Source organism: Pinus tabuliformis, chromosome 6 (assembly GCF_031772625.1).
Source record: "Pinus tabuliformis cultivar Carrire ecotype Pingquan chromosome 6, CPIR1, whole genome shotgun sequence".
NCBI classification, from domain to species: Eukaryota; Viridiplantae; Streptophyta; class Pinopsida; order Pinales; family Pinaceae; genus Pinus; species Pinus tabuliformis.
In genome coordinates this window covers 1,309,783,953-1,309,811,609 of record NC_142292.1, presented here as the reverse complement: position 1 = coordinate 1,309,811,609, position 27,657 = coordinate 1,309,783,953, and the positions used below count along the sequence as shown (strand labels likewise).

The window sequence follows — 27,657 nt, the reverse complement described above, 5'->3', positions numbered from 1 at the left end:
GGTTTCTCCCTGCTCCATATTTCTCCTTTCCTCTTCTTCTCTTTTCCTCTGTTCTTCCTCTAACCACTTCTTCTCTTGCTCAGCTTGCTCCTATTTCTTCTTGAGCTCCTCGGTCTGCTTGAGATTTTATTCTTTCTCCTTTAGTTCTTGTTCTCATTTCTTCTTCTCTTCTTCTTCCCTGGCTATCTTCTCTTCTCGTTGCTTTTCCTCCAGCTACTTCTTATTTTTTTCCTCTTCCTTGGCTCTCTGTTCTTCCTTTTTTCTTCTTCCTACCACCTCTTCGTTTCAAGGTGGCCCTGGTCACCTGACTCTTGTGATTTCTTGAGCTATTCTTCCCTTTCCTCTTGAGGTCTTGTTTCTTCTTTTCCATGGTTTCATTCCTTTGTTCCAATGTTTCATCATCTTCTCCCCTTTCTAGGTTCCTTGGGACATCTTCCACCTCTTTCTCATTCTGCTTCTTGAGTTTCCCAGTGGCATTCTATTTCTTTTACTGCTTCTTCTTCAAGGTGGATGACCTCTCTCGCAAACTAACATTCTCCTAGGAGTGTTCACGGAGCTCTTTGTCTCTCGCCTGTTACTCACTAGGGCTGAGTTCCCTGGTGGCATTATACCAGTTCCTGACTTTGTCTTCATGATCCTGTTTGGAATGAAAATATGACCAGTTAAAATTAGCTCTCTTGCAGTGAGTAGCTACAACCTTCTCAGGGTCATATGTGCGATAGTTCAAGGTTACAAAGTGACTCCCCTTTAAAGCCTCAGCCTTTGCCTCTACTTGCTTGAATTTTTCTACCACATAGGCTCCGATGACAAGAGGGAAGGATGGCCATGGTTTCTTCTTCCCTTTTCTTAGTACTTTCGAGAAACCCTGCGTCATCTAGTAACACACTTCCCACAAGAGCACTTTATCTGTGGTGAACCTGGGAAGAGCATGCGGGGCCTTATAGGAACTGAAAACTCTAATAAATGTACCCTCCTGGATCGGGAACCAATGTGCCACCTTGACAATGGTTTCCATGGCCCTCTTCGACATACAAGGTGGTTCTTCTCTGAACAGTCGCTGATATAATGGGGCAATAAAAGACTCAGAAATGACATCAATCATACCCTTATAGCCAGTGTCCCAAAAGATCTTGTAATGATGGTGTACTAGGTTGGTTGCAGACGTGTCCCAATTGTAGCTCCAGTTGTCGAACTGGCACCTTGCACAAACTGCATCTAGAAGGTATGAGGCCATATAGAATTTTGTTGGTTGATCTGGCTCTAGCTTCTTTGTTGCAATTACGTTCGTCCTCAAGACCGCCACGAGAATGTTGGCTGAGTTAAAAATTGTTCCACTGGTGGCAACAACGTACATGATAGGAACCCATGTACCATGGAACACATCACAGTCTTCTCTCCCATACATGAGGTTCATCATGGTGGTGATCAATTGATAGACCTTCCTCAGCTCGTCTGTCTTGTATATTTGGTCTGTCCTATCACAAAACTTGGATGGGTCTTGCCACCATTCCCTAAGGATGTCTTTGGTAGGAGTCACAAAGCTAAAGAGCCACCGGGTGTTGAAAGTTTCTTGTTTCTTAGGGAGCCTGTAGTAAGTAGCAATGTATGTAGAGGTGATTGTTGTTAGTGGTGCACCAGTATGGTCCCTTACTATCCATGAATCTGTGTTTGTGCTTTGAATGATCCAATCGATTGTTTCAGCACACGAGAAAACTGGAGGGTGTGATGCTATCTTGTGGAGCTTGGACCTCTTAACATTTAGGTACACAGGGAAGTCCTCCTGGGTCTTTGGTATGTCTGGCTTGGTGAACTCCTCATAAATGTCATACCAGGAAAGCCTCATGCTTTTATTAATGTTGCAAGTCGTGTCCCCGTAGATAGGGGGTTCCTCATACTGATGGAGTTCCTGTGAACTACTCCCAGAGCTCTTATGGGTAGACTTCATAGTAGGAGGTGCCATCTTGTCTTCGAAAGAGGATATGGAGATGAAATCGAGATCCACATCACCTAGCATATCAAAAAAACAATCCCACGATGAGAGAGATGACATGAGAATAAAAGAGAGTGCTAAAAAACAAACAACAAATTTCAGAGGTTGGGAGAGGGGTTTTTGGGCAAGTCGCGGGGGAGGGAGGTTGCAGGGGTCGCACGAAGTAGGTTGCGACCTAAAAACTAAGTAAGTCAAGCCTCATGGTGCAAGTCGTGGTGTTCGTAAGTCACAGTGGTCGCAAGTCACATAGGTCTTGAGTCTTAAGGTCGCAAGGGTTTCGGGTCACACAGGTCGCATAAATTTTCCTATCGCGGCCTTAGGCCATGCGACCTGTGTTTTGGGTGATTCGAGGAGATGAATGTGACTTTAGAAGGGTCTCTGGAACTCCCCAGGGGAAAATGGATCAGCTTGCGGGGGAAGAAGGTTATGTCATGGCCAAAAATGGGCATGAGGAAAACCAAGGGAGGCTCATGAAGCTAAAGAGGCATTCAGTCAAGACTTATGGTAGAAATGGGGTTAAATTATGGATAAAACCCCCTAGGTTAGGAATTTGCAGGGTTGGGGCTAAGGAGGATGACACATGGAAGGAAAAAATGATTGTTGGGGAAGCGGAAAGGTCACCTACTTGTAGAAGTTGCATGTGTCATCCAGTCGCAGAGCCTCCCTGCCTTTCGTGTGACTAAAGAAACGTTACAAATGAAAGTTTGAGGCCATTATATATAACTTTAGTCACACATGCAAGGGGTTGCATAGGTCGTGAGGCCTGAGTTGGGGTAGTTTGTGACCTTTGCGACCTATGTGACTTTGTGACCCAAATGTCACTAGATCACATGGGGTCGAATTGGTCACATGGTTGGGTGATTAGGCCTTTGCGACCTTCGTGACCCAACAACTTCGTTGTCGCATGGGTTGTGAAGGTCATGCATCTTGGTAGCTAACCCATGCAACCTAGCTAACCCATGAGACCTATGCGACTCCACTATCTAGAAAGGTCGCATGGGTCGCACGAGTCACAAGAGAAGAAATTTTTGCATCATGGTGTTGTGACTGGATGACTTCGACTTAGTTAAAGACTTGGCTTGGCTAGTGAGGGTGAGACTTAGGTTCTTTGTGACTTTTCAGGTTTTCTGGGCTCCTGAGCAGACTCTAAGGATGAGTGCAAACTGTTGAAAAGGTAAAGGGGCTTCAAATTTTTGAAGAGTTGGAAATTTTTGAGGGGTTGTTGCAGCGGCTACAATAGAGCTATATTAGGATAGAAAGATTTAACTCCTTATGCCATTTACTATACAAGCAAAAATATGACCCATCCAGAGTTGAATTACATTGTAACAAAAAAGGAGGTTTTAGTTGTTGTACATGCCATCAATAAATTCAAACAACATATCATTGGTTATGAAACCTTCATTCACACAAATCATTCTAAAATTAGATATTTAATGAATAAATCAATTACTAATGGCAGAATTACAATATGGTTATTGTTATTACAAGAATTCAATATTATTGTTTTGGATAAACATGGAAAGCAAAACACAGTTGTTGATTTTCTATCGATAATCCAAAATGATAATAAATATTTTCCTACGAAAGATAACTTTCTCGATGAATATATTTTTGTAGTATTTATTAATTCTCCTTGGTTTGTAGATATTGCTAACTATTTGGCCACAGGGAAGTTACCTTCATATTTGTCTCTTCGAGAAAAAAAATAAGGTTATTCAAACTAGTGCGTCTTATTCATGGATAAATGAAGAATTTTAAATTACACGACCTGACTTAATCATTCGAAGATGTGTTAGAGAGGATGAAGTACTAGAAATATTAAAAGCTTGTCATGATGAACCATGTGGAAGACATTTCACTGATAAAATAATTTCCTATAAAGTCCTCTTAGGATACTATTGGCCTTCTCTTTTTAAGGATGCCAAAGAATATGTTAAGAGATGTGACAGTTGTCAAAGAATGGGAAAGCATGTTTCTTTAGATGAAATGCCTCTACAACCCCAGGTACTTATTGAACCTTTTGAGAAATGGGCTTTGGATTTTGTTGGTCCAATCAATCCACCATCAAGACAAAAAAGGTACATTCTTGTTTGTACAGATTATGTCACAAAATGGGTAGAAGCTAAAGCACTTCCTTTTGCTACTGAAAATGTTGTAGTTTCATTTCTTTTTGAGGATATTTTCACTTGTTTTGGTGTCCCAAGGGAAATTGTGATAGATCAAGGTACTCAATTTACATCCAAGTTGGTACAGAAGATAATGGAGGAATACAAAATCAAACATCAGAAGTCTACTCCATATCATCCACAAGCAAATGGACAAGTTGAATCTACCAATAAAGTAATTGAAGCAATTCTTACCAAGACTGTGCATCTGCATAGAATTTATTGGGAAAAAAATCTTCCAGAAGCTTTATGGGCATATCGTACCACATGGAGAAACACAAGAGGACACATGCCTTATTAACTTGTTTATGGAAAGCAAGTCTTGTTTCCTATTGAGTTCCACATAAAGACTTTTAGAACAACAGCGAAATTGGGTCTAGATCTATCAGAAGCCCAAAGACAAAGAATGGAGCAATTGAATCAAATTGATGAGATAAGACAAGATGTTATTAATAGAACCAATATATTCCAACAACAAAGATCCACGTGGCATGAGAATTTTATCAAAGAAAGAAATTTCCAGCCTGGTGATTGGGCATTGCTTTTTGATTCGAAGTTTAAATATTTTCAAGGAAAATTTCAAACTCATTGGCTTGGTCCTTATGAGATTGAAACTATCTTTGATAATGGAGCAGTTAGAATCAAAACCATTGATGAAGAAAAAGTAACTTTCCTTGTAAATGGTTATAGATTACGAATATATCATAAACCATTAACAAAGGAAGAGTTCATAAGAAATCTGCAAGATAATCTTGATTTGAAGTTGGTCAAGGAAGATTCTTCTTCCTCTCCAACTTAGCCTTCTACTTTCTATTAAAAAAATAAAATAAAATTGTATAAACATGAAAACCAACATTGTTGGCATGTTTATATAGAAAATCTAAGTTGAAACCAAGAATTCTTAGCAGCATAGATTTTATTTTTAATTCCCTATTCTTGTACCATTTCTTTTTATTCCTCTTTTAAAAAATAAGACAACTACAGAATTTTCAATAATTTGTAACTCTCATGGAATTCCGTAGTTGACTTGACAAATTGCAACCAGGGCAAATGAAGATCATGGCAAAAGAAAATTGAATGAAGATCACAACTAAAGCAACCTGAGTACAACCTACAAAAGGACAAATCCAAAAATCAGTAAGGCAAGATAGAAGGTATGTAAATATTAGTTAGATAATAAAGGGAAAAACATTGAATTATGAAATTAAATAGATGAATGATCATTGCTACCGCCATTTTGTATAATGATTACCCTCATTATGACATGACTTCGGTTCTAATGAAAATATCTATATCTTGTCAAAAGGATATGAATCCAATATGAAACCTTGTTATCATTCAAACTTACTCCCTTCCTTCCATATATCATCCCACTTCCTTCGCATACCATCACAATTCCTTGCATCATATCCATTCCACTCGGCCTTGTTCCATTGCTGAAAACGTCTCACCTATTACCCAAATTCCGTCTCTTTGACCTACTCCATAACTAAACTCCTTCCATAACCATATCAAAAAGATAAATTAGGGACTAAGACTTCTTCAACATGGGAATCATTGTACGCTTAGAAATGAATGGGGCTAAATTTCTTTAAGAATACCCACGGGTGAAACAATAGTTGCAACAAGGGTAATGGTTAGGATATGTTGAAAAAATTGATGGGAATGAGAAATAAGTTACGAAATCATTTGCTCAGGCATATGATGGTATAGAAGCAAAGATTGGAGACATTAAATTGGTTCTGACAGAGTCATTTGTAGCAGAAGCTACCAGATTACCGAGAATCGAGGAAATCTGGTTCAAGAACTGGAAGATTAAGGAGAAAGAATGGGAAGTCTTCCTTAAAAATCCAGGTATGGATATCTCTGTCTTTAAGAAGGGAATTCTAGTCACAACCTTAAAGACTAAATGGATAAATTTGCTATTAATTATTCAAAAATTCATAACTTGTGAAGGTAGGTTTGGAAACATGTTCTTTTACCATGTTCGCCTAATGATGAATTTTCTTGATGGTAATGAAATCAACTTACCATACTTCCTACTTCGTAGTTTGAGAAAAATGGTTGGAAAAATTTAAAGGAAAATATAGTCCATAGATAATGCCTTGTACCATCATGGGTTAGTGAAAATTTTAAGTGAAGCCCATGTGAAAAGCAAAGGGGATAACTAGGAATATTTTCATATTAGAAGTCATTTCAAAGAAGCTAAACAAGAGGAGCCTAGTAATAAAACAAGAAAGAGTATAAGAAAGTTGTCGTCAAACCCTAATAAAAGCTCACCTGCACAAGAAACATAACAAGATCAGTATTATGATGATGAAACCCCTCTTGTAAATGTGTTGGAAACTCTTAAGTAGAAAAATGTTTGAAGAAAGATAACCAGTAATAAAGGGGAAAGTACATCAAAAGGAGAAACATAACAAGAAAAGGTTAAAAAGTGTCCCCGTACTACTGAAAATTTACCATCAACTATAAGAAGAAGTGCAAGGTTTAACAAACCACTACATGCACAACCTCAATAATCTCTAGAATTCATCAATTTAGAAGAAGAAGAGGAACCGAGATTTCCATTAGCAGTTACAAGTCCGGCTAGGAGAACTCCATAAATTGATCCTGTCCAACAAGAAATATATGACTACATAGAAATATATGACTACATAGAATCTCTGGAACAAATATCTACAGGAAAAAATTTTGAATCATCCTCAAATCGAGAAGAAATTTTAAGTAAAGGAATTCATTTTGATCCTTCAAAAGAACCCCAAATTGTAAACACTCTTAAGCAAGAAATCTATGAATTTGAGGTATTAAATAGACATTTGAAGCAAGAACATGAAACAATAAAGGTACAAAATGAAATACAAAGAACTCAAAATGATAACATATTGTTACATCTTGGTTTAAGGTATGAGGAAAATAAGAAATTGAAAGCTAAAAATATATTTCTTAAGAAAAAGGTCACAAGTTTAGAACACGATCTTGATGAAGAAACCAAAGATGGTAGCAGTCACTATCAGGAAAGAAAAAAGGACTAAATTAGATGTTCTTTCTCAGGCCTCTAAAGAAGCTCACTAACAGAGAAGGATTACAAATTTTGAAATTTTGTGCATGACATGCAATTTCTTCTGTGTGGAGGAATGTTGAAGCCCAAAATTTTCTCTTTTTGATAACCTTCTTACACTCCATCCTCCTTCTTTTTTACTGTAATAACTCTAATTGAGCATCATTTTACAAGCTTCATGGAAATAGTAGGTACTTAAACATATTTTATTTCATAAGTTTAATTTTTCTTTATTATTTAACTCAATATTTGCATAAGCTACTTAATTGCAACTAATCACTAATTTTGCAGCATAGTTGAAGGTTCGATAGGTTCTAGAACTCCAGTCGAGGAACGAGACATATGAGCAGGTGGCTAATAGTTGACATAATGATATTTAGCTATATTCATGACCTAGATCTATGTTAAGAACACCACATAAGCCCATTCAACACAGAAGTCAACCAACGAAGAAGGAGTTGAAGGAGAACTAGGTGAGCGAGAAAATTAATGGAAGCATATATTTAGCCTCATGATTTGCTTCTCCGATAGAAAATCATGAGGAAATCATGTCATATTATCTTCTTATGTTATTTTTAGTCTCTGTCGAGTAGGATAGGCTCGTAAATCTCTAAAACAGTTATTGATAGAGGTTATAAATCTACCTCTCGGCATGATAAATGACAGACCTGAATATTATTTTTGAAACTCTGTTTATAGTTATAAAAAATTTGTTTTGTTTGATACCTTTATTGTGAGTTATCTCAATGTGTATACAATCCTTTGAAGAAGTCGTATTGTTGCCTACATCTCACGGGAAGGCTCCCCAAAGTTGTAAGGTTTTATCATTTTTAATTAACATTTCAATTCTGCATTTTATATAGTGTTGAATTAGTTCATATAATTGTCTAGTTTCGATTTTGAATGAATGTTTAGGGATGAGTTTAAAGCATGATTTGTTTAATCATTTTGATGTAGGATGAATGAGTGAAGCCGAGATCTCCTATGTACATGAAAAATAGTGTGACGGAGTGTGGATTGATTTAGGATTTGTAGTGTAGTTTGAGTTACATCTAAGTTAAATTACATTTGAGTGAAGAAGAATTCAATTTCTGATTAGTTTGATTATAGATTTAATTTTTCTTTTTCTGTCAGAGTGATTTAGATATAATTTCATTATTTAGGTAAGCAAGTGTGATATTTATTTTTGCAAGTGTGATCTCTTTTTTGAGAAAGTATGATATTTCTTTCAACCAAGTGTGATAAACTTAGTTTCATTTCCATTAAAGAGTGATATATTTACTTCCATGTACAAGTCATAGTTGTTAAGAAAACATGTGCATCTCGATATCTCACTTTAATCTAGGAATTACTTGAATAATAAGGACTTCAAGCACAAACAGTGCACATACATTTTATCAGTATACTAGCCCTGGTCTATAATTTATGTAATAATTCAGCATCAATTAAATTACCAAATGGATTTTAATTTTCCTTAATTATTTTACACTTTGCTCCTTCAATTTGCCCATTTCCTTCCTTGTTGATTCGTTCTTCTTCTTTCCTCATAGCTACACTTTAACCTTTTCTGGATTAGGGTCTAAAACCCTAACCTTCTTTCTTTCTCAATGAAAACCAAAGGCTCAGGCTCACAATTTGAAATTTTTGTCTCTAAAACCCTATATTTGTTTTGTTTTCCTTTTGTGCCTCGAACATATACCTCTTGAGGAGCATAAGGGCTTCTTTGAAATAATTCATTACGAGGAATGCCTCCCAATTATTGTTTTGTTGATCTAACGTAGCTTCGACCAAAATTTTAAACAACCCAAAATGATAGAAAGTTTTATCTATATTTCTTGAATTGCATTGAATATTAAAAACCATTTTCTTGAGACTGTTAAGTAGATAATACAACGGGTTGATTTCATGACCTTTCTCAAAATTCATAAGTAGGAAAAGGTGATAAGATAAAACTAAACCATACCTACCTTCATAGGTTCTATACTTTTGAAGGACAAACAAGATATCTCTCCACTTATTTTTCAATATTGTTGTTGGTATGCCCTTATGCCATTTTGTAACCATGTTTGGGTTTTCTAAAAATTTCTTCTATAGCTCATCCTTTATCTTCTAGTTTTTGAACAAATTTTCACTGTCTCTAGATAACCCTATAGCCTTTGCGATGAAATATTTTGTCAACTTAAGCTACACATCTCCAATTATGCCTTGACCCCATAAAATGACCTTGAAAATTCTTTAGTAATTTCAATATCATACCCCCGAAACTTCTCCAAGAATGCCATTTTGTTGATGTATAATCTTCTAGGATTCCTAAAGTTGCTTGATGGATTTTTTGATGAAAATGTAATGGATTTAATAACACAATGTATGAAATCCATATCCAAATTGGTTTTCAAGGGAAATAACTTTTATATGTTGAATATGAAGCTTGAAAATTTGATGCAGGAGCATTAGACCGAGCTCATGATGAAGAAATGGAGTAGGGCTTGACAATGTGGTGGACTGGCCACATGTTAAGCTAGAAAATAAATTTTGTTATTTTGTTGGAATTCTAAATATTTAATGCAAATGCATAATTGGAATAAGTCGAAGAGTCTAGGAATGTAAGGGTCATTTTCATTGTAATAAGTTAGCTCACCATGGTTGTCTTTTCAACTTCCGTCATTTAAAGAGAAGGGGAAGTGAACAATTTACCAAGTTTGTGAATAAAAAGTGGCATAAAATGGCAAGGAGAGTAGATCTTCTCCCGCCTCTGATTCTGTACTTTTGGAATGAATGAAAAGGAAGTTTTGCAGTAGCATATTTATTTATAAATATATGTTTTCTTATCTCTGGTTCAAACTGTGTGTGCATTTATTTACATTCTGAATTAATGTGCCCCTTTTTGTAGTGTTATATGCTTGTAAATAGTTGATTCTAAGCAACATTTGTTTATGTGTTCCCTCTACCATGACCTTCGAACTATTTTTGTGGCGCCTCTATTTTTGTATGCAGAGTTTGTTCCTTCAATTGAAATGCGGGTCATTAAATTGAGTGAAGTGAACGTTGGACGAGGAGAGGCAGGAGGAGAATGTTATTTGAGTTAGTAGTCAAGCTATACTGTGGAGGAGTTGAGTCTTTAGAGGACCGAGTCATTTTTCCTACCAAAATTCCGAAAACAAAATTTTTGAAGTGCTATGAAAATATTTCATAGTACCTACAAGTGTTTAAGAAAGCGCTAGAAAATATTTCGTAGCACCTACAACCAAAATTTTTTGTGCTGCATTTTGGAGTCTAGTTTGTCTTTCAATCTATCCTTTTCCATCAATTTGTGGTATCAGAGCTCCACTTGAGGTAGGGCCACGCTTGAGGTAGAGCTACGTCTGACATTTCCTTGTTGTTTAAGCATAGTGATATGGCTACACGAGCAAGGAGAGCATGAGGTCAAGGAGGGAGACCCGTAGATAATGCAGATCTCCAAGAAGAGATACAAAGGTTGTAAGCTCATTTAGAGGCTATGGAGATAAGTAGGCAGTGAGACCCTAAGTCTGGAGATGACAACTGCTTAGAGGAGGAAGCTAGAGAAGGAAGAGTAACACCTATGGATGAAGCTTTGGAAGTTAAAATGTTGAATTCGTTGTTAATCTCAAGTTCAAGACCAAAACCTAAATTGTCTACCTATGATGGCAGCTTGGTAGTCGAGAATTTGATGGATTGGATCAATGAACTAGATAATCATTTTGAGTATGAGGATATTGAAGAAGACGAGCGGGTAAAATTTGTTGTAACTAGGTTGAAAGGGCATGCTGCATTATGGTGGGACAATGTGCAGGTTGAAAGGAGAAAGCAGGGGAAAATGTTAATAAAGAATTGGGACAGGATGTTAGCAAATATCAAGGGAAATTTTCTACCAAAAAACTATCATCTATCCCTATATACACATGTGCATAACCTCAAGCAAAGGTTGTTGACAGTTAGAGAGTATACCAAGGAGTTTGACAAGGTAAATTTGAGGGATGGATATGTAGAAGATACCCCAAAGAAATAAATCAGGACATAAACGGTTTGAAGTTGGAGATTCAAGATGAAATCAACATTTTTTCTCATAGGATGATGGAAGAAGCATATTATTTTTCCTTGAAGGTAGAAGAGAAGGTCACAAGGAGGCAGAATTCAAGCATAGGCCATGGTTTTGTTAGAGGAAAAGCACAGACATTTGGAAGGGGGAAGACATTATCTAAAAATAATGATGCAAGTAACCCAAGGTAGTAAGGAAAACAAGAGAAATAAGGTGACTCTAGAGGAGGAATACCTTACCGGAAAGGTAAAGGTAGAGGAAGAGGCATATAAATTGTATATCAATGTTACAAATGTGGGAAATTGGGTCACAGATCTTTTGAGTGTGCTGAGAATGAGAAAGGAGGACAGAGAGATTCATATTTAGCTAAGACAGAAGAAACAAAAGCATAGGTACCTGTGGCGCAAAATGCACTAGAGACAGGAGAATCTTTAATGATGAAAAATTCTTGTTTAAAATAGCCAAGGAGACCATTGAACCAACACAAAGAAAATCCTTGTTTAGGACTATTTGCAAGGCCGAAGGAAAGTGTTGTAAAATAGTGATTGACAGTGAAAACACTAGCAATCTAGTTTCCTCAGAAATGGTGGAGAAACTTGGATTGAAAAGGTTGAAGAACCCAACACCATATAAAGTGTCATGGCTACAGAAAGGTCACTAGTTTTTGCTGAGTGAGCAGAGCAAAGTGGAGTTCCAAATAGGCCAATATAAGGATAAGATAGTTTGTGACATCATTCCAATGGATGTTTGCCATCTTCTTTTGGGATGACCATGGTAATTTGATGGGAAGGTGGTGCATGAAGGATAGAACAACACTTGTAAGTTTGAAAAGTATGGTATCAAGCATACTCTTGTACCATTTAAGGAGGGGAGTACAACTGGGACAAGTAGCTCAAAATCATTGTTGTTGGGAGGAAAATAATTTATGCAACAAATGGAGAAAGAATAGGTCAACTATGTGGTGGTCTGCAAACCAAAGGTAATACTTCTGCACACTAAAATTGTAGATTTACCTATTGAGATTCAAGCGATGTTGCAAGATTTTAATGATATCATGGTAGATGATTTACCAAGTGAGCTGCCACCTAAGAGAAGTATCAACCATCACATAGACTTGATAGTAGAAGCAAGCCTTCTGAATAAAGATACTTACCTAATGACACCCAAGGAGAATGAGGAAATAAGGAAACGGGTTCAAGGACTGTAGGACAAAGGGTTGATAAGGGAGAGCTTGAGTCCATGTGATGTCCCTCCGGTACTTAGTCCAAAGAAAGATGAAGAATGGAGGATGTGCACAGATTCCAAAGCAATCAACAAGATCACAATCAGATACATATTTACATTGCCATGGATGGATGACATGATGGAATATTTGAGTGGGGTAGGCTACTTTTCAAAGATTGATTTGAAGAGTGGTTACCATCAGATACGGATAAGAGAAGAGGGCGAGTGGAATAAAACTTTCAAGACCAATAGCAGACTATATGAATGATTGGTCATGCTATTTGGACTGACAAATGCACCAAGTACCTTAATGTGGTTGATGAATGAGGTCTTGAAGGAGTTTGCCTAAGTTTTGTATTGTTTATTTAGATGATATTTTGATTTTTAGCCGAACAAAGGAAGAACACCTTAGGCATGTAAGGAATGTTCTAGAAAGGTTGCAGCATGATAAACTATTGATTAACTGAAGAAATGTACTTTCATGAGGTTTGAGTTGGTGTATTTAGGCTTTGTCATTTCAAAGGATGGTATGAAAATGGATTCGAATAAAATTGAGGCGATTGTAAGTTGGACTTCACCCAAGATTTTTTTTGAAGTTAGGAGCTTTCATGGCTTAGCTAGCTTCTATCGAAATTTCATCAAGAATTTCAATGGTATTTGTGCACCCATCATTGAAACAATCAAGAAAGATAGAAAACCATTTTGTTGGACAACAACAGTAGAGAAAATTTTCCAGATCTTGAAGAGGAAGATCACTGAGAAATCGGTGTTGAAGCTACCCGACTTCAATAAGATTTTCCAAGTCAGATGTGATCTCAATGGTACAACCATTGGAGCAGTATTGAGTTAAGAAGGTAGACTTGTTACATATTTAAATGATAATTTGAATGATTCAAAACATATATACTCCTCTTATGACAAGGAATTATATGCAGTGGTTCAAGCATTGAAGCATTATAGACACTATTCAATGGCCAAGGGGTTTGTTTTGTTCTTTGATAATTCTACATTACAATATGTAATGCAAAAATTGAACCATAATCATTCCAAGTGGGTGGAATTCCTGCAAACTTTCACCTTTGTTCTGAAACATGTGATTGGAGAAGAGAATAAGGTGGTCAATGCTTTAAGCAGGAGGAGTTTGATCATGCAGGAGTGCCATGTGCATATTTTGGGCTTTGATTATTTGAGTGAATTATATAAGGATGATGCTAATTTTTGAGAGGCCTTTGAAGCATGCAAGAACATGTGATCAGAGATAGCATCCCATGGAAGGGGATTATGTTGATAAATGATTTGTTGTTCAAGGAAAAACAATTAAGTATCCCTCGTTGCTTAATGAGAGAGAATTTGATGCAAGAAAATCATAGTGGAGGATTGGTAGAGCATTTTGGTGTGGACAAGACACTTGGGCAGCTAGAACATTTTTATTTCTGGCCAAAGATGAAAGTTGATCTGTAGAAATATGTAAGAAAATGTAGAGTATGTCAACATGCAAAAGCGAGGAGTCAAAATGATGGATTTTATACTCCTTTTCCAATTCCCAACAGACCATGGGACTCAATGAATATGGATTTTGTTTTGGGTTTGCCAAGGACACAGCGAGGTAAGGAAGTGTTGAATCCCCGAAAATCGGGTCTACAACAAGGGGGATACCCACCCAGTCCGGACCTTGGTTAGCATTTCCTTTTCTGTTTGGTATAGTGGGTCCAACTGGGGATATGGGACCAGTTTCCCAATTCATGTGTGTGTGTGTGAAGAATTGATATTTCCTTTCTAAAAAGTTCCTAAGTGAGATGCTCTAATTCTAACTCTAATCCAATAACATGCAAATTGTATTCTAATAAGCAGAAATATCTAAGTCTACACTAACCCGGGGTGTAATCCTTCCGTTATGCGATCTAAAATGATTTCAAATAACAATCGATAATAAAGATCACTCAACTGTTATGAGAAAAGAATTCAATAAAGATGAATCACTTCGTATAAAAAGTTAGACGAAACAGTTGTGAAAGGAATATCGCATAATAAGCTACTCATACATTAAGCATAAATAAATAGCTATCACTGTACAAAAGTGCCAAATGATAACTCAAGCATTCACGCATCAATATATAAACAACTGAACATGAATATCACTTTTAACACAAAGGCAGAAATAGTTAAGAGATAAAGTACCATTTATAACTAGTTCTACTCATGAGCTTCAAGCGATAATGATTTATCTCTTCTTAATCCAACATCCACTAAGAGTACAGAAGTTTAACATTAGTAGCAGATATTAAATGCAGATATCAATAAATCCTGTTCCATTCATTCACCAAACCTCCTCAGAGGGTACAAAAGTGCATGTTCTGGGGATAAGTTTTTGATAAATTTCAGGACCCTTCTCTAAATGCATGAGAAGGGTTTAAATACTAATAACTAAATCTAAAAATAACTTATTACAAAAATGCAGGATACAGTTTAAATGACCATCCTCATTTCAGGCAAAAATAAAGCAAAATTAATACTAACATTGAATCTAAAATTAAAACTAACTATTTCTATATCTGATCCTTGAAATCACAAGCATTCAACATTTGCTTGAGAAGAGTCAGCTGACTGAATTTAGACTTTAACTGTCCTGCAAAAAACGGAATTAGCGAGAGATGGCGCCATCTTCTCAGCAGAATTGATGATACACTTGAGAGTCATGCACTTGGCTCTGTGGTTTTACCAAGTATGCCCAGTAAGAATCCCAATTCAATTTAGTTAATCTTTTGATCGATTATTCCTTTTCCTGAGCTTTCTGTCTCCAGCCTCTCTGCAGTTGCTATGCATATATACATACCATTTTGAAGATATTTCTGACAAATACCACTGGTTTTAGGATTCAAGTTTTACTCTTTTACCTCTAGTGCTCTTTTTACAAATTTATGGGCTTACAGGTGACTGAGAAATTAGAGGATTTCCCTTTCAAGAAGTTTTGCCCAGCGATGCACCATCGAAAACTGCCTTCGTTTCTTTATCCGGGCTTCCTTGGTGCATTTTTCGCCTTTTGCGCGTTTTATTTTAGCGGATATAAAGCTCAAATTTTGTAAAAATAATGATTCTGTAAGCTCTTGACCCTGAGTTTTAAATTGTCTGTTTTTTATATCAGCGCCGTCCAATACCCATTTAACCATGTCCGTGTATGGAAGAATTTTGGGCCTCGCCGCTATCCTGTGTAAGAACGAACAAGCTAGCTCTGTAATGGATGCCTCAGAAGAACCATGTGAGCCAGCAGTAGCCATAACTTCAATCACTCTGGGATTCTCTTCCTGAAGTAGACTATACATGCCTTCCCAAGTAGCAATACCAGCGTCTCTGTTACAGACAATGTCTGTATACAAGGGCGCCATTTCTTTCTCTTCAGAGCTCGGAGCTTTTCCTTTCTTTCCCATAATATCCTGCGTACTGCTTTGTATATTTCTCTGTTCTCCGCTCCTGCAATTTACAAATGAGGTGAGAGTCATGATAAGGAAAAGGTGATGGGAAAGCTTTAAATGCTGAAGACATATAAAATATACCACCTTACGTGAAATGGCTCCTCGATAAACACGAAACCCTATTTCATTAATGACTGGCAACTAACTCATTAATTAGCATTAACGCGCATAACCAGCTCTCGATTTATGGAAAATACTTTTTTGAACAACGAGCTCGAAATATCTGCGATGAAGTGATTTTGTGATTTGCTTCGCAACATCGCAAGGTTGCTAGCTCGCTATATCGCAATATCGCAAATTCACAATATCACAAAATCGCAACATCGCAAAATCGCTATATCGCATTATCGCTTTATCGCTCGATCGCAAAATCGCAATATCGCAATATCGCAGGAGCGTGGCATATGACAATTTTTCGTTAATCTGTTTTCTGCGAAATGCGATTTGCGATATGCGGCATCGCATATCGACAATTTAAAGTTTTTCAACATAAGTGATTTTTTTAGACATGCGATGCGATAAATGTTTTCTTAATGTGTAGTTTCGCATCGCGATCTCGCAATCTTAGACTTCTGCTTGTAAGTAGGTATCCATTATCTTTTTGCGATGCGATATTTCCTAAGGAATAATCCTACTTTATCATAAAACTTAGGCTTTTTTGACTTTTCAAGGATATTCTTCTAAGCTTATGACGGTAAGTTTTATTGAAAAAGGAAATCCAAGCACTAATTGATTTTTTAAACTTTTGACTAAGGGTCCCCACTTATTTAGTATTAGTAATAACACCAAATAAGAAGGGGGGTTTTTGCTGGCCACAACAGGAATTTATACTTGTAGTTGTGGATAAATTTATGAAGATGGCTCACTTTATCCCATGTTGCAAGACTAGTGATGCTACACATGTGTCTTGTTTGTTTTTTAATGTGATTTTCCAATTGCATGGGTTTCCAAAGAGTATAATATTTGACAAGGACATCAAGTTCACAACACATTTTTGGAGGACTTTATGGAAGAAGCTTGGAACAAAGTTGAACTTTAGTTCAACCTATCATCCACAATTTGATGGGCAAACAAAAGTTATGAACAAGAGTCTCAGAAACATATTAAGGATCCTTGTGGGTGAGCATACTAAGTAGTGGGATCATGTGTTAGCTCAAGCTAAGTTTTCATACAAGGACTTTATGGAAGAAGCTTGGAACAAAGCTGAACTTCAGTTCAACCTATCATCCACAATTTGATGGGCAAACAAAAGTTATGAACAAGAGTCTTGGAAACATATTAAGGATCATTGTGGGTGAGCATACTAAGTAGTGGGATCATGTGTTAGCTCAAGCTAAGTTTGCATACAATGATTCGCCAAATAGGAGCACATGGAAGAGTTTGTTTTAGATCTTGTATGGAATGCATCCTAGAGGATTTTGTGAAATGAGAGATTTGGGAAAACATGAACAGAGGATTGTTGATGGGGAATATTTTCTAGCAACAATGAGTGATTTACATTAGGAGATAAAACATAAGATACATGACAACAACTACAAGTACAAACAAAGAGCATATTTAAGAAGAAGAGAGGTAAAATTTGAGGTAGGGGACATGGTCTTAGCCCACCTGAGGAAGGAGAGATTCCCAAGAGGGGAATATAACAAACTCAAGATGAAGAAAATAGGACCTTGCAGAATACTCAAGAAATTTTCTACAAATGTTTATGAATTGGAGTTACCTATGGGCATGGGTATCTCACCTATTTTCAATGTGGTTAATTTGTATCCCTATCAAGTTGGTGATGAAGGTTCCACTACAATAAATTAGAGCAATGGATAAGTTGGTGAAGAAAGTTTGATGAAACAGATGCCTATGGAAGAGGGTCTGGAGGCTGAATTAATTTTGGACACCATAGTTGCAAATCACACTAGGGAAAACGAGTATCTAGGGTTTTTTATGAAGTGGAAGGATCAACCAATGGTGTATTCTACATGGATTGTTGAAACTCTATAGAAGGTAGGTTGCCCTGCAGAGGACCTTATGAGTAAGAGCTCATGAGTTTTCCTTCCTGGGGAGTATGATGCATGAGCATTTGACTGAGATCGTGATGAATAAATGGAGTAGTGCTTGAAAATGTGGTGTACTTGCGACATATTAAGCTAGCAAATCGATTTTATTATTTTTTTGGAAATCTAAATATTTAATGTAAATTTAGAATTAGAAGAAGTTGAAGAGTTTAGGAATGTAAGAGTCATTTCCATTGTAATGATTTAGCTCACCATGGTTGTCTTTTTGACTTCCCTCATTTGGAGAGAAGGGGAAGTGAAAAAATTTCCAAGTTTGTAAACAAACAAAGGCATCGAATGGGGAGGAGAGTGTCTCTTCTCCTTCCTCCATGTTTGTATGTTTGGAATAAATGAAAAGGAATTTTTGCAACAACATATTTTTTTATAAATCTGCATTTTCTTATCTCTAGTTTGAAATGTGTGTGCATTTATTTACATTCTAAATTAATGTGCCCCTTTTTGTAGTGTTATATGCCTGTAAACAATCAGTTATGCGAAATGATTATTTATGCATGCCCTCTACCGTGACCTTTGAACTATTTTTGTAGGCAAAATTTGTTCCTTCAATTGAAATGCGGGCCATTAAATTGAGTGAGGTGAATTTTGGACGAGGAGAGGTGGGAGGAGAACGTTCTTTGAGTTAGGAGTCGATCTAGACAAAGGAGGAGTCGAGTCTGAAGAGGACTAAGTCGTTTCACCTTCCAAAAGTCTGAAAACAAAGTTTTTGAAGCGCTATGAAAACATTTCATAGCGCCTAAACATTTTTAAGAAAGCACTAAGAAAATATTTTGTAGCGCCTACAACCATAATTTTATGTTCTTCATTCTGGAGTTCAATTCACCTTTTAGTATGCCCTTTGCCATTAAAATTGAATTAGAAAACTCTTAATAATTGAAATAGAGAGATAATTATGTTTGTCATATACTAGTTTTCAAATAGAATCCTTTTTTCAGTTGTGTCAATGTCCTAGTTTTCACAATTATAATTTTTTATAATTTAAATTGAGTTAGGAGGAGAAGGATTTTCCTCATTCACTAACTCCATTCTTGAATGCTAAAGCCGATTTCGAAAAAACTCTTTTCCCATTAAATGCCTTTTATATAAGTTTAACCTGCCCATTACCAAGAAAATAGATACCCTCATCAATGGTTTTGATTTTGATTGATCCATTATCATAGGTTGTCTCAATTTCATGTGGACCTAACTAATGTGTTTCAAGCCTTCCTTTAAAATCTTTAAATCGAGAATCGAATAAGAGATCCCAATCACCTAGTTTGAATTTATTCAACTTGATGAATTTATCATGCCATTTTTTCCTCTGTTGTTGGATGACATTAGTTCTCTAAATTGCATCTTGACGAATTTCATCAAATTTAATGAGTTGAGCTAACCTTTTTTGTTTTCCCTATAAGAGATCCTATCCCAATCTGACTATTGTTCTGAAGGTATTTATTTATAATTCTATGGGAGGAAAAACTTGCTTTCCATATACAAGATCATAAGGTGTATGTCTAGTAGTATCTCTCAACGTTATCTGATATTCCCAAATCGCTTCTGGGTGAAAACATGGAGTTGGGTTACACTTTCTGGCAAGACAGGGTGTGTTTAGGTGGAAAAAAATATGGCTCTATCAAGCTCCTCAGGTGCTAAAAAAATAGCTCGATTGAGGGTTAAAAACAAACCTTTGATCGAACTTTATGGCTTGATCGAGCTCGATTGAGCCACTTTTTTATTAAATATCTCGCCTATTTTTTGCGCGCACCATTTGCACAAATCGCGAGACATTTGAGAGCTCGACTGAGAGTATTGGAGCTCAATCAAGCAACTGAACCATGGGGCATTCAAACCAATCATTTCAACGACCCTGCCAATGTCCCAGAGGCTCAAATGAAAGTAGGTATTTCATCTTTTTTGTTTTTTATTTTTTGCAAAATTAAACAAATTAATTATAAAAAAAACAATCGTACAAAAACCATGAAAACTACAAAAAAAAACTCTTCAAAACAACTTAGAAAATAACAAAACTAACCTAAAAAACCACAAAATCAGCCTAGAAAACCACACAAAAAAAACAAAAACAAAAAACCCTTCCAAACAACCTAGAAAACACTTTGAAACCACAAAAAAAACAGTAATTTAGGTTTTAATTTTTTTTCTTACTTGCAATGTTTTGTTTATTAAATGCATATTTTCTGATTTTGAATAGTAAAAAAGCTTCTTTTTGCTAGTTATTTTAGGTTTTAAAGTTTTTTTTTATGAATTTTGTGAAATAGCTTTTCAATTTATTTATTTTTGTTATTTTAAATACATTTTAAATTTAACGTATATAACTATTTAACATAACATAAAATTATTTAACGCATATATATATAGATAACGTGTTAACTATAACTATATTTCATAACATAACCATAAATATATTTCCTAACATAATTATATATATATATATATATATATAACTAAATTATAACTTATTTATAACATCACACAGCTATATATTATAGTTTTATATATTTTTTATAACATAACATAGTTCTATAACTATTTAGTTCATAACATAAAGTTATTTAACATAACATAATATTTTATAAAACTCTATAATTATTTACCCTGTATAATGTAAAGTTATTTAACATAACACATACAAAACATAACATGTAACCGTTATGAAATTATATAATTATTTAAATATAACTATATATTTAACTATTATAAAGTTATAACATATCACATAATTAGATATGTTATAGTTCTATATATAAATGATTTATAACATAACATAGTTCTATAACTATTTAACTTTATATATATATATATATATATATATATATATATAATATAACTATGATTATAATTATAGTTCATAATTATATAACTATATATATTTAATTGTTATAAAATTATAAAATTATAATATCACATAGCCATATATATATATATATATATATATATATATATATATATATATAGTGTTTATAATATAACATAATTTTATAACTATTTAACATATACATATATATATATATATATACATCATTAATAAATGTATATATATTTAATTATTATAAAGTTATAACATATCACATAATTAGATATATTATAATTCTATATATATGGTTTATAGCATAACATAGTTCTATAACTATTTAATATAACATAACTTGTTTTGTATATATATATATATATATGACTTTACATAACTATAATTATAATTATAGCTCATAATTATATATATATATATATATATATATATATATATATATATATATATTTAACTATTATAAAATTATAACATCACATATATATATATATATATATATATTGTTTATAACATAACATAATTCTATAACTATTTAACATAACATAAAATTATTTAACATTATATATGTGTGTGTGTGTTTCAACAACGCATCATTGATAAATGTATTTGGTCTTGTGAATAAGTATTTAGACTCTTTTCTAATTTGTATCATATTGTTTTATTATGTAGTGTGTTGTACAAGAAAAATTGTCTTCATGTGCTTGCACTAGTGCCTGTCATGTGTCAAACTCAAACATTAGGAACTTAAATTCTATTGGAGTATTTGGTTGGCATGAAATTTTATTAGTTTTGTAAACAGGTTTATTTCAATTTTTTACATATATATTTACATATTTATGCGCTATGAATAAAATACATTATTTACAAATGTGAAAAAGTGTGAAGAAAGATTTGATAACTTCTTTCGATTGTGTTTACATGGAACTCAATACTTTAGTTGATAAATTATCAAAAAATGGACTTTAAAGTTTAGGAATTCAGGCTAGATTATTCTGCTTGAGTTTAGAAATGGTTTTTTGTCAACATTCTTTCTAGGCCAACATTTTTTTCTTGGATTAGTTTATATGTATTATATGTAATAGTTTTGTATTATATGTAATTCTTTAGTCAACATTTCTTCTTGGAATAGTTTATATGAAATATGTTGAGGCATCCCATATACATGCCCCAACTGCAAGTCATCGTAGTGCAAGGGGTTCTATTGTACGTGATCAAGCTCATGATAGACCACATAGACGACCCAAAGTGCATGCTCCACTCATAGATCCTGCCTCTAATACCATTCAGAATGTTAGAGGCAGTGTTTTTGTCTATGTTGATGGCCATGCTACCTCTAGTTGACTTCTTCACCTATTTCAGGTACACCTCCTGCATTTTTAAATCCTCTTTAAACTTTATGTGTTTATGTCTTGAAATTGTCTTTAATTTTTAAATTGTCTTCAACTGATGTGTTTGAATTTAATGTATATGTTATTATGCTTCTAGTTTGTTAATTATATATGTTAAATTATGGTTATGATTTGCAGGCCCTCATCATGTCAAAGCTGAGGATCAGAGTGCAACATCGACCCCACTGTGGGATGATGGTACAACTCATATTACATTGGAGGATGTTATGACCCATCATACGTGGATCACACAAGAGATTTGTAACATCCTTACCAATTCACCAACTCGTTGTAGTTTGTCTTTGATGTTGCATAACATCAATAGGTTAATCGAGACATACAAAAGGTCAATCCCACAAGGCCACCTCCTACAATCCATACAGAGGATTAGGAGATGAGGTTAGAGCCCATATAATTGGGAGGTGGTGAAAGAGGTCACCAAGAACATTGATGTTCATGGGGAGTTGTTCGACATCCTTCCAGATCACCCTGCTAAACATAGAGGTCTGATTCCACTAAAATATTTAAGTAATGTTGATGCAACCCATTTTGTGTACGATAGATTCATTGGAACTTAGGGTTAGTTCCCCCACCATGACCAGGTCACCATTTATTTTTCCAAGCATTTATATGTAGGGTTTATGTTACATATGAGCTCAGATTACACTAATATTGGATCTCATTATTATGGACCCGTCTTGGGATGTACCTATGAGCGCGAGGGGGCTCATAGGGACCTTGGGAATGTACCACCACCTTCGAGATTCTTGCCACTACTGTATCAAAGCTTGGTATTACCGACAAAGCTAGAGGATTTGTTGCAACTCGGTGGTGAGACCAGGGAAACTATTACAGAAAACATGTAGATGTCATTGGTTATAATAGCATGTATTACATTGGATGGAGAGATTAGGATACCATCACCATTGCCTCGGGACCCGACAGTGCCCTTATATGATGATGCATTTCTCGTGAGTTTACCCGTTGACAACTTTTGACATATGTATGTATGTATCGTGATGTCATTAGTTAGACTTAGAGGTTGCACGACCCGCGTGACACAGGTCAGGTCCATACGTATACGAAACTTTTGACTCTTATTGTCAAATTATGCATAACTATTTATATTAATTTCTACTTCTTATTATATTGCATTTATATTAATAAGTTCATGATTACATGTAGACACAACCTAGCTATATGTATGAGCTTATGAGGTCATCTGAGGGGGTGGTTGATCATCCAGGCCACCCTCGACTAGAGCATGTTCCCATGGATTCTCCTCCACCTCCACCTCCACCTCCACCTCATAACACTAATGTGGGGGAGAGTGTTTGGGAGAATTTGGTATCTACGGATAAATGCTAATTCCCTATATAAGTAGCCATATCTAGAACAACAATTTAAAGTATTTTAGTCTTTCCCTATAAGCAATAGATAAGATGAGAAGATGACAAGACCTACTTGTAGTTCCGCTTTCCTCTTGTCTCCTTTGTATCAATCCTGTCGCTCCTTCCCATACTTAATATGCTTGAGAATTACCTGTAAACACAATAGACAACAAAGAATAGATCAAAGAAAAAGATCTATTGAATATAAGTGAATGGAATCAGATACATTTCACACATATACGCATTATAAAACAATACAAACATATGGGAGGAAGGTTAAAACACTTTATTGAATAGAAGAAGGAATTACAACCATTTGTGTCTGATTCAAAGTCATTCCTCCAGCTTGGATCCTATCCACATCAGATCAAAAGCATGACAAATTTGTAGCATTACAATACTTGCTTCAAGACAAATCTCATAGCAACATTATCTCCTTACAATTCAACATAATCCAGCCCTTGATCACTTAGATGAGTGGTCAATTTATAGGGAGATGAAGGAGGTTTTGTCATAAATGGTGGCATTGAATGGCCTTCCATACTTAGAATTAGTTCCATGGAGGAAGGGATGAGAGGATAGGATGCATCTTAACTCATTCCTCATCCATTTTCGAGCTCATAGGAGTTGATAAGTGAGGGAACCTTCTAGATGACTCCAAAAGATAAGAATATTCCCCAAACCCTATGTGAATTTCACTCAAACTTGCCCAACGTAGGTGAAAGGAAGCCTAAGTGCTCTGCAAAGCACCCTGGCATGGACTTAACTGCTCTGCAATGCACCCTTACATGGGCCTACCTGCACTGGTCCCTCTAGAGGCCATTTCTGGATGTCTTCAAGTCATGAAACTGTCTGGGAAGGAGGCATTCAAAGGGGTGACTTGTTTAGGGCATGTATCAACTAGAATTAGGGTTTGATGAGCCCTAAAACACTGATCTGGATGGTGGTATTGATGTGCCCAAATGGATCTATAACAGAGAATCACTATGTACAACCACATGGACCAACAATTGAGGTAAACTTTTTTATTCTTAATATTTCAAATTTTTCTTTTTTTAAGTTACACATATATGCTAATTAATTTGTAGACTAATTATAATTGTTCCTTGCCATTGTGTACACAGGCCCATATGCAGAGTGTCATTGATGCTTCTGTTATGTGGAAACATGAGTGGGATGCTAGGTTTAGATACACTAATTATGTGAGTCCATCAATGCCTCAATCATTGAGCCATGTGCAAGGGAGCATGAAACCCTGATTCATCAAACCCCAATCCTATTTGACTTGCATTTGGACTCAATTAACGTTGGTAGATTCATGTATATGTAATTAAAAATGTGGTTCAAAATAATTTATTTATGTATTGTCTATTTTGTATAAATAATGATCTAATTAATTTGAATTTGAATGTGTTATATTGTAGTACCAGCTTATGGATAGTTAATTTGCACGACGGAACTCACATAGGAGTTTTAGTGGTACTTAGAGTGGATAGTTTGTATATTTTCAAGCTCATTTCGTAGGGCACATTCACATATTATACAAACTTCATATATTTTCATACATGGATAGCTTATGGATGTACATGGACATTATTTTAGTTTATAGATGCTTATTATTTCAGTTTATGGATGTTAATGTGATATTTGTAATTTGTATATATTTTCATATGGATAGTTTATTGATACATGTATTCACTATTTCAGTTTATGGATTTGTATTAATCTTGTTTATAAATGCTCATTAATTTTTTAAGCTTATGGATCTGTTAAAATTATTTTGCTAATTCAAAATTTGTTCTATATATTATAACTATTATTAGTAAACTATATAACAATTTTGATTTCCAACTTCATAGACTAAAATAAGTACAATCTTAAGTTATGATACAAGTCACTTTGATACTTGAACTAATATATTTCATGTATCAGTTTAATATTGAACATGGAAAGAATTACAATAATGCTTTATATTGACCTGTAGAAAGTGTCTTTTACTGTGTGTTTAGAGCAATCAACATGTATGCTATTACAATTCAATTTTAAAAATAAAATATTTAAATTACAAAGTCATCCATATATATATATATAGATATAGATATAGATATAGATATATATATGTGAAATTTTTGTGACCCACCCATATAACATTGCATGGACAACTTTTTCAAGTATTTCAATCAATTGCTAATATCAAGGTTCAAATAAAAAACACAAATAGGATTGAAATAAGTTTTATTCAATTTTAAAAGATGTCATGTAAACAACAAATAGGTTTTATTCAACATTATCTGTTTTGGGATTATATACTAGAAATTGCACCACATGTTGCAAAGAAAACGTCGTAAGGCATAAATTCAAGAAGAATCTAACATATATAAAAGATCAATGAATATAAAAATTAGTAAAAAAAATGTCATTCAAAGCTAAAACTTCAATTACAATAAAATAAAGAGCTAAAACTTTTGAATGTTACTCATGAAAAGTCAATGAACGGTTTCAAACTCTGCTAATTGTTTGATTGGTTGTTAATTACTTTTAGGATAGATTCACTATTGTGGAGAAAATCTCGTAAGTATCCATGTGATGATTCAATAGGGATTAGTTTGTCACACCCTATCTCTCTATTTTTCACATGCACTACACAATTAGTTGCAGCTGAAGAGGTTTTACTTTACATGTTTCTTTATGAAACTCCTACACAAGTTCAGAGAATAGGAAGGTAGATCTGGTTACAACAAGCCTAAAGCTTAGCTTTAAAACCTGATGAATATGCAAGGGAGCAAAAGGATGTTAAATTTTGTGACAAAAATTTTACTGATGGACAAACATTTACTTTAGAAGTTTGCATTTTATCAAGCCTTGTGTATTATCTTCTACAAAAATGTCCAAGTTAGAAGCGTGGACCATTGCTTCGAAGGAAAAAAAATATAAAATTACAAAACTCATAGATCTCATACAAAACTCTCTACTATAACTTTGGTTGCATCTTCCACTATATGGAGGAAATTATGAAACTATAGGAAGCAAGGAAAGAAAGGTATCTGCTGGGAGTCATGCTTCTTCGGACCTTCAAATCTAGGTTGACACTTCACATTTGCAAAGATAGTAGAAGCTACCAAAAGCTTTGATGAGAGTTTGATTTTGGGTGTAGGTGGGTTTGGTAAATTATTGAAGGGGATGCTTGAAGATGGTACCAAAGTGGCTGTAAAATGTGGAAATCAAAGTTCTAAACAAGGCATGGCAGAATTTCGGACTAAAATTGAAATGTTGTCTAAGCTTTGCCACCGTCCTCTCGTTTCTCTTATTGGCTATTGTGAGGAGAATTGTGAGATGATTTTGGTTTATGAATACATGGCCAATGGACCTCTTAGGAGCTATTTGTATGGATCGGATCTTCCTCCTATGTCATGGAAGCAGAGACTTGATATATGCATAGGGGTTTCCAGGGGTTTGCACTACCTTCACACGAGAGAAGAGCAGGGAATCATTCACCGTGATGTAAAGACAACTAACATTTTGTTGGATGAGAATTTTGTGGCCAAGGTAGTAGCCTTCGAGCTTTCAAAGACTGGACTTGCTCTGGATGAAACCCATGTGAGTACTACAGTCCAAGTTAGCTTTGGATATATTGACCAGGAGTACTTCAAAAGGAAGCAATTGACAAAAAAATATTGATGTCTACTCCTTTGGAGTAGTGCTAATGAAGGTGTTATGTGGAAGGCCAACCATCAATCCTTCTCTTCCTAGAGAGAAACTCAATATGGCGGAGTGGGAAATGCATTGGAAAAGGAGAGGCATGCTTGGACAAATTATTAATCATCATCTTGTAAATACAATCAACCCTTACTCCTTGAGAAAGTTTGGGGAGGCGGCTAAAAGGTGTTTTGGCTGACCAAGGTATTGACAGGCCCACTATGGGTGATGTGTTGTGGAACTTAGACTAGAAATTGCCCCTAAAGGTGCAAAGATACACTGAAGGTATGAAAGATTTGAGGAGATCATCTGGCCAATATTTGGGAGGATTTGTCTTTGATCG

General features: G+C 35.1%; 1 pseudogene; it reads left to right on the top strand.

Annotated features, from left to right (window-relative positions):
- The first annotated feature begins 2,313 nt into the window (after positions 1 to 2,313).
- LOC149263428 (receptor-like protein kinase THESEUS 1 pseudogene) lies at positions 2,314 to 27,565 on the top strand (annotated as a pseudogene).
- The last annotated feature ends 92 nt before the right edge of the window (positions 27,566 to 27,657 follow it).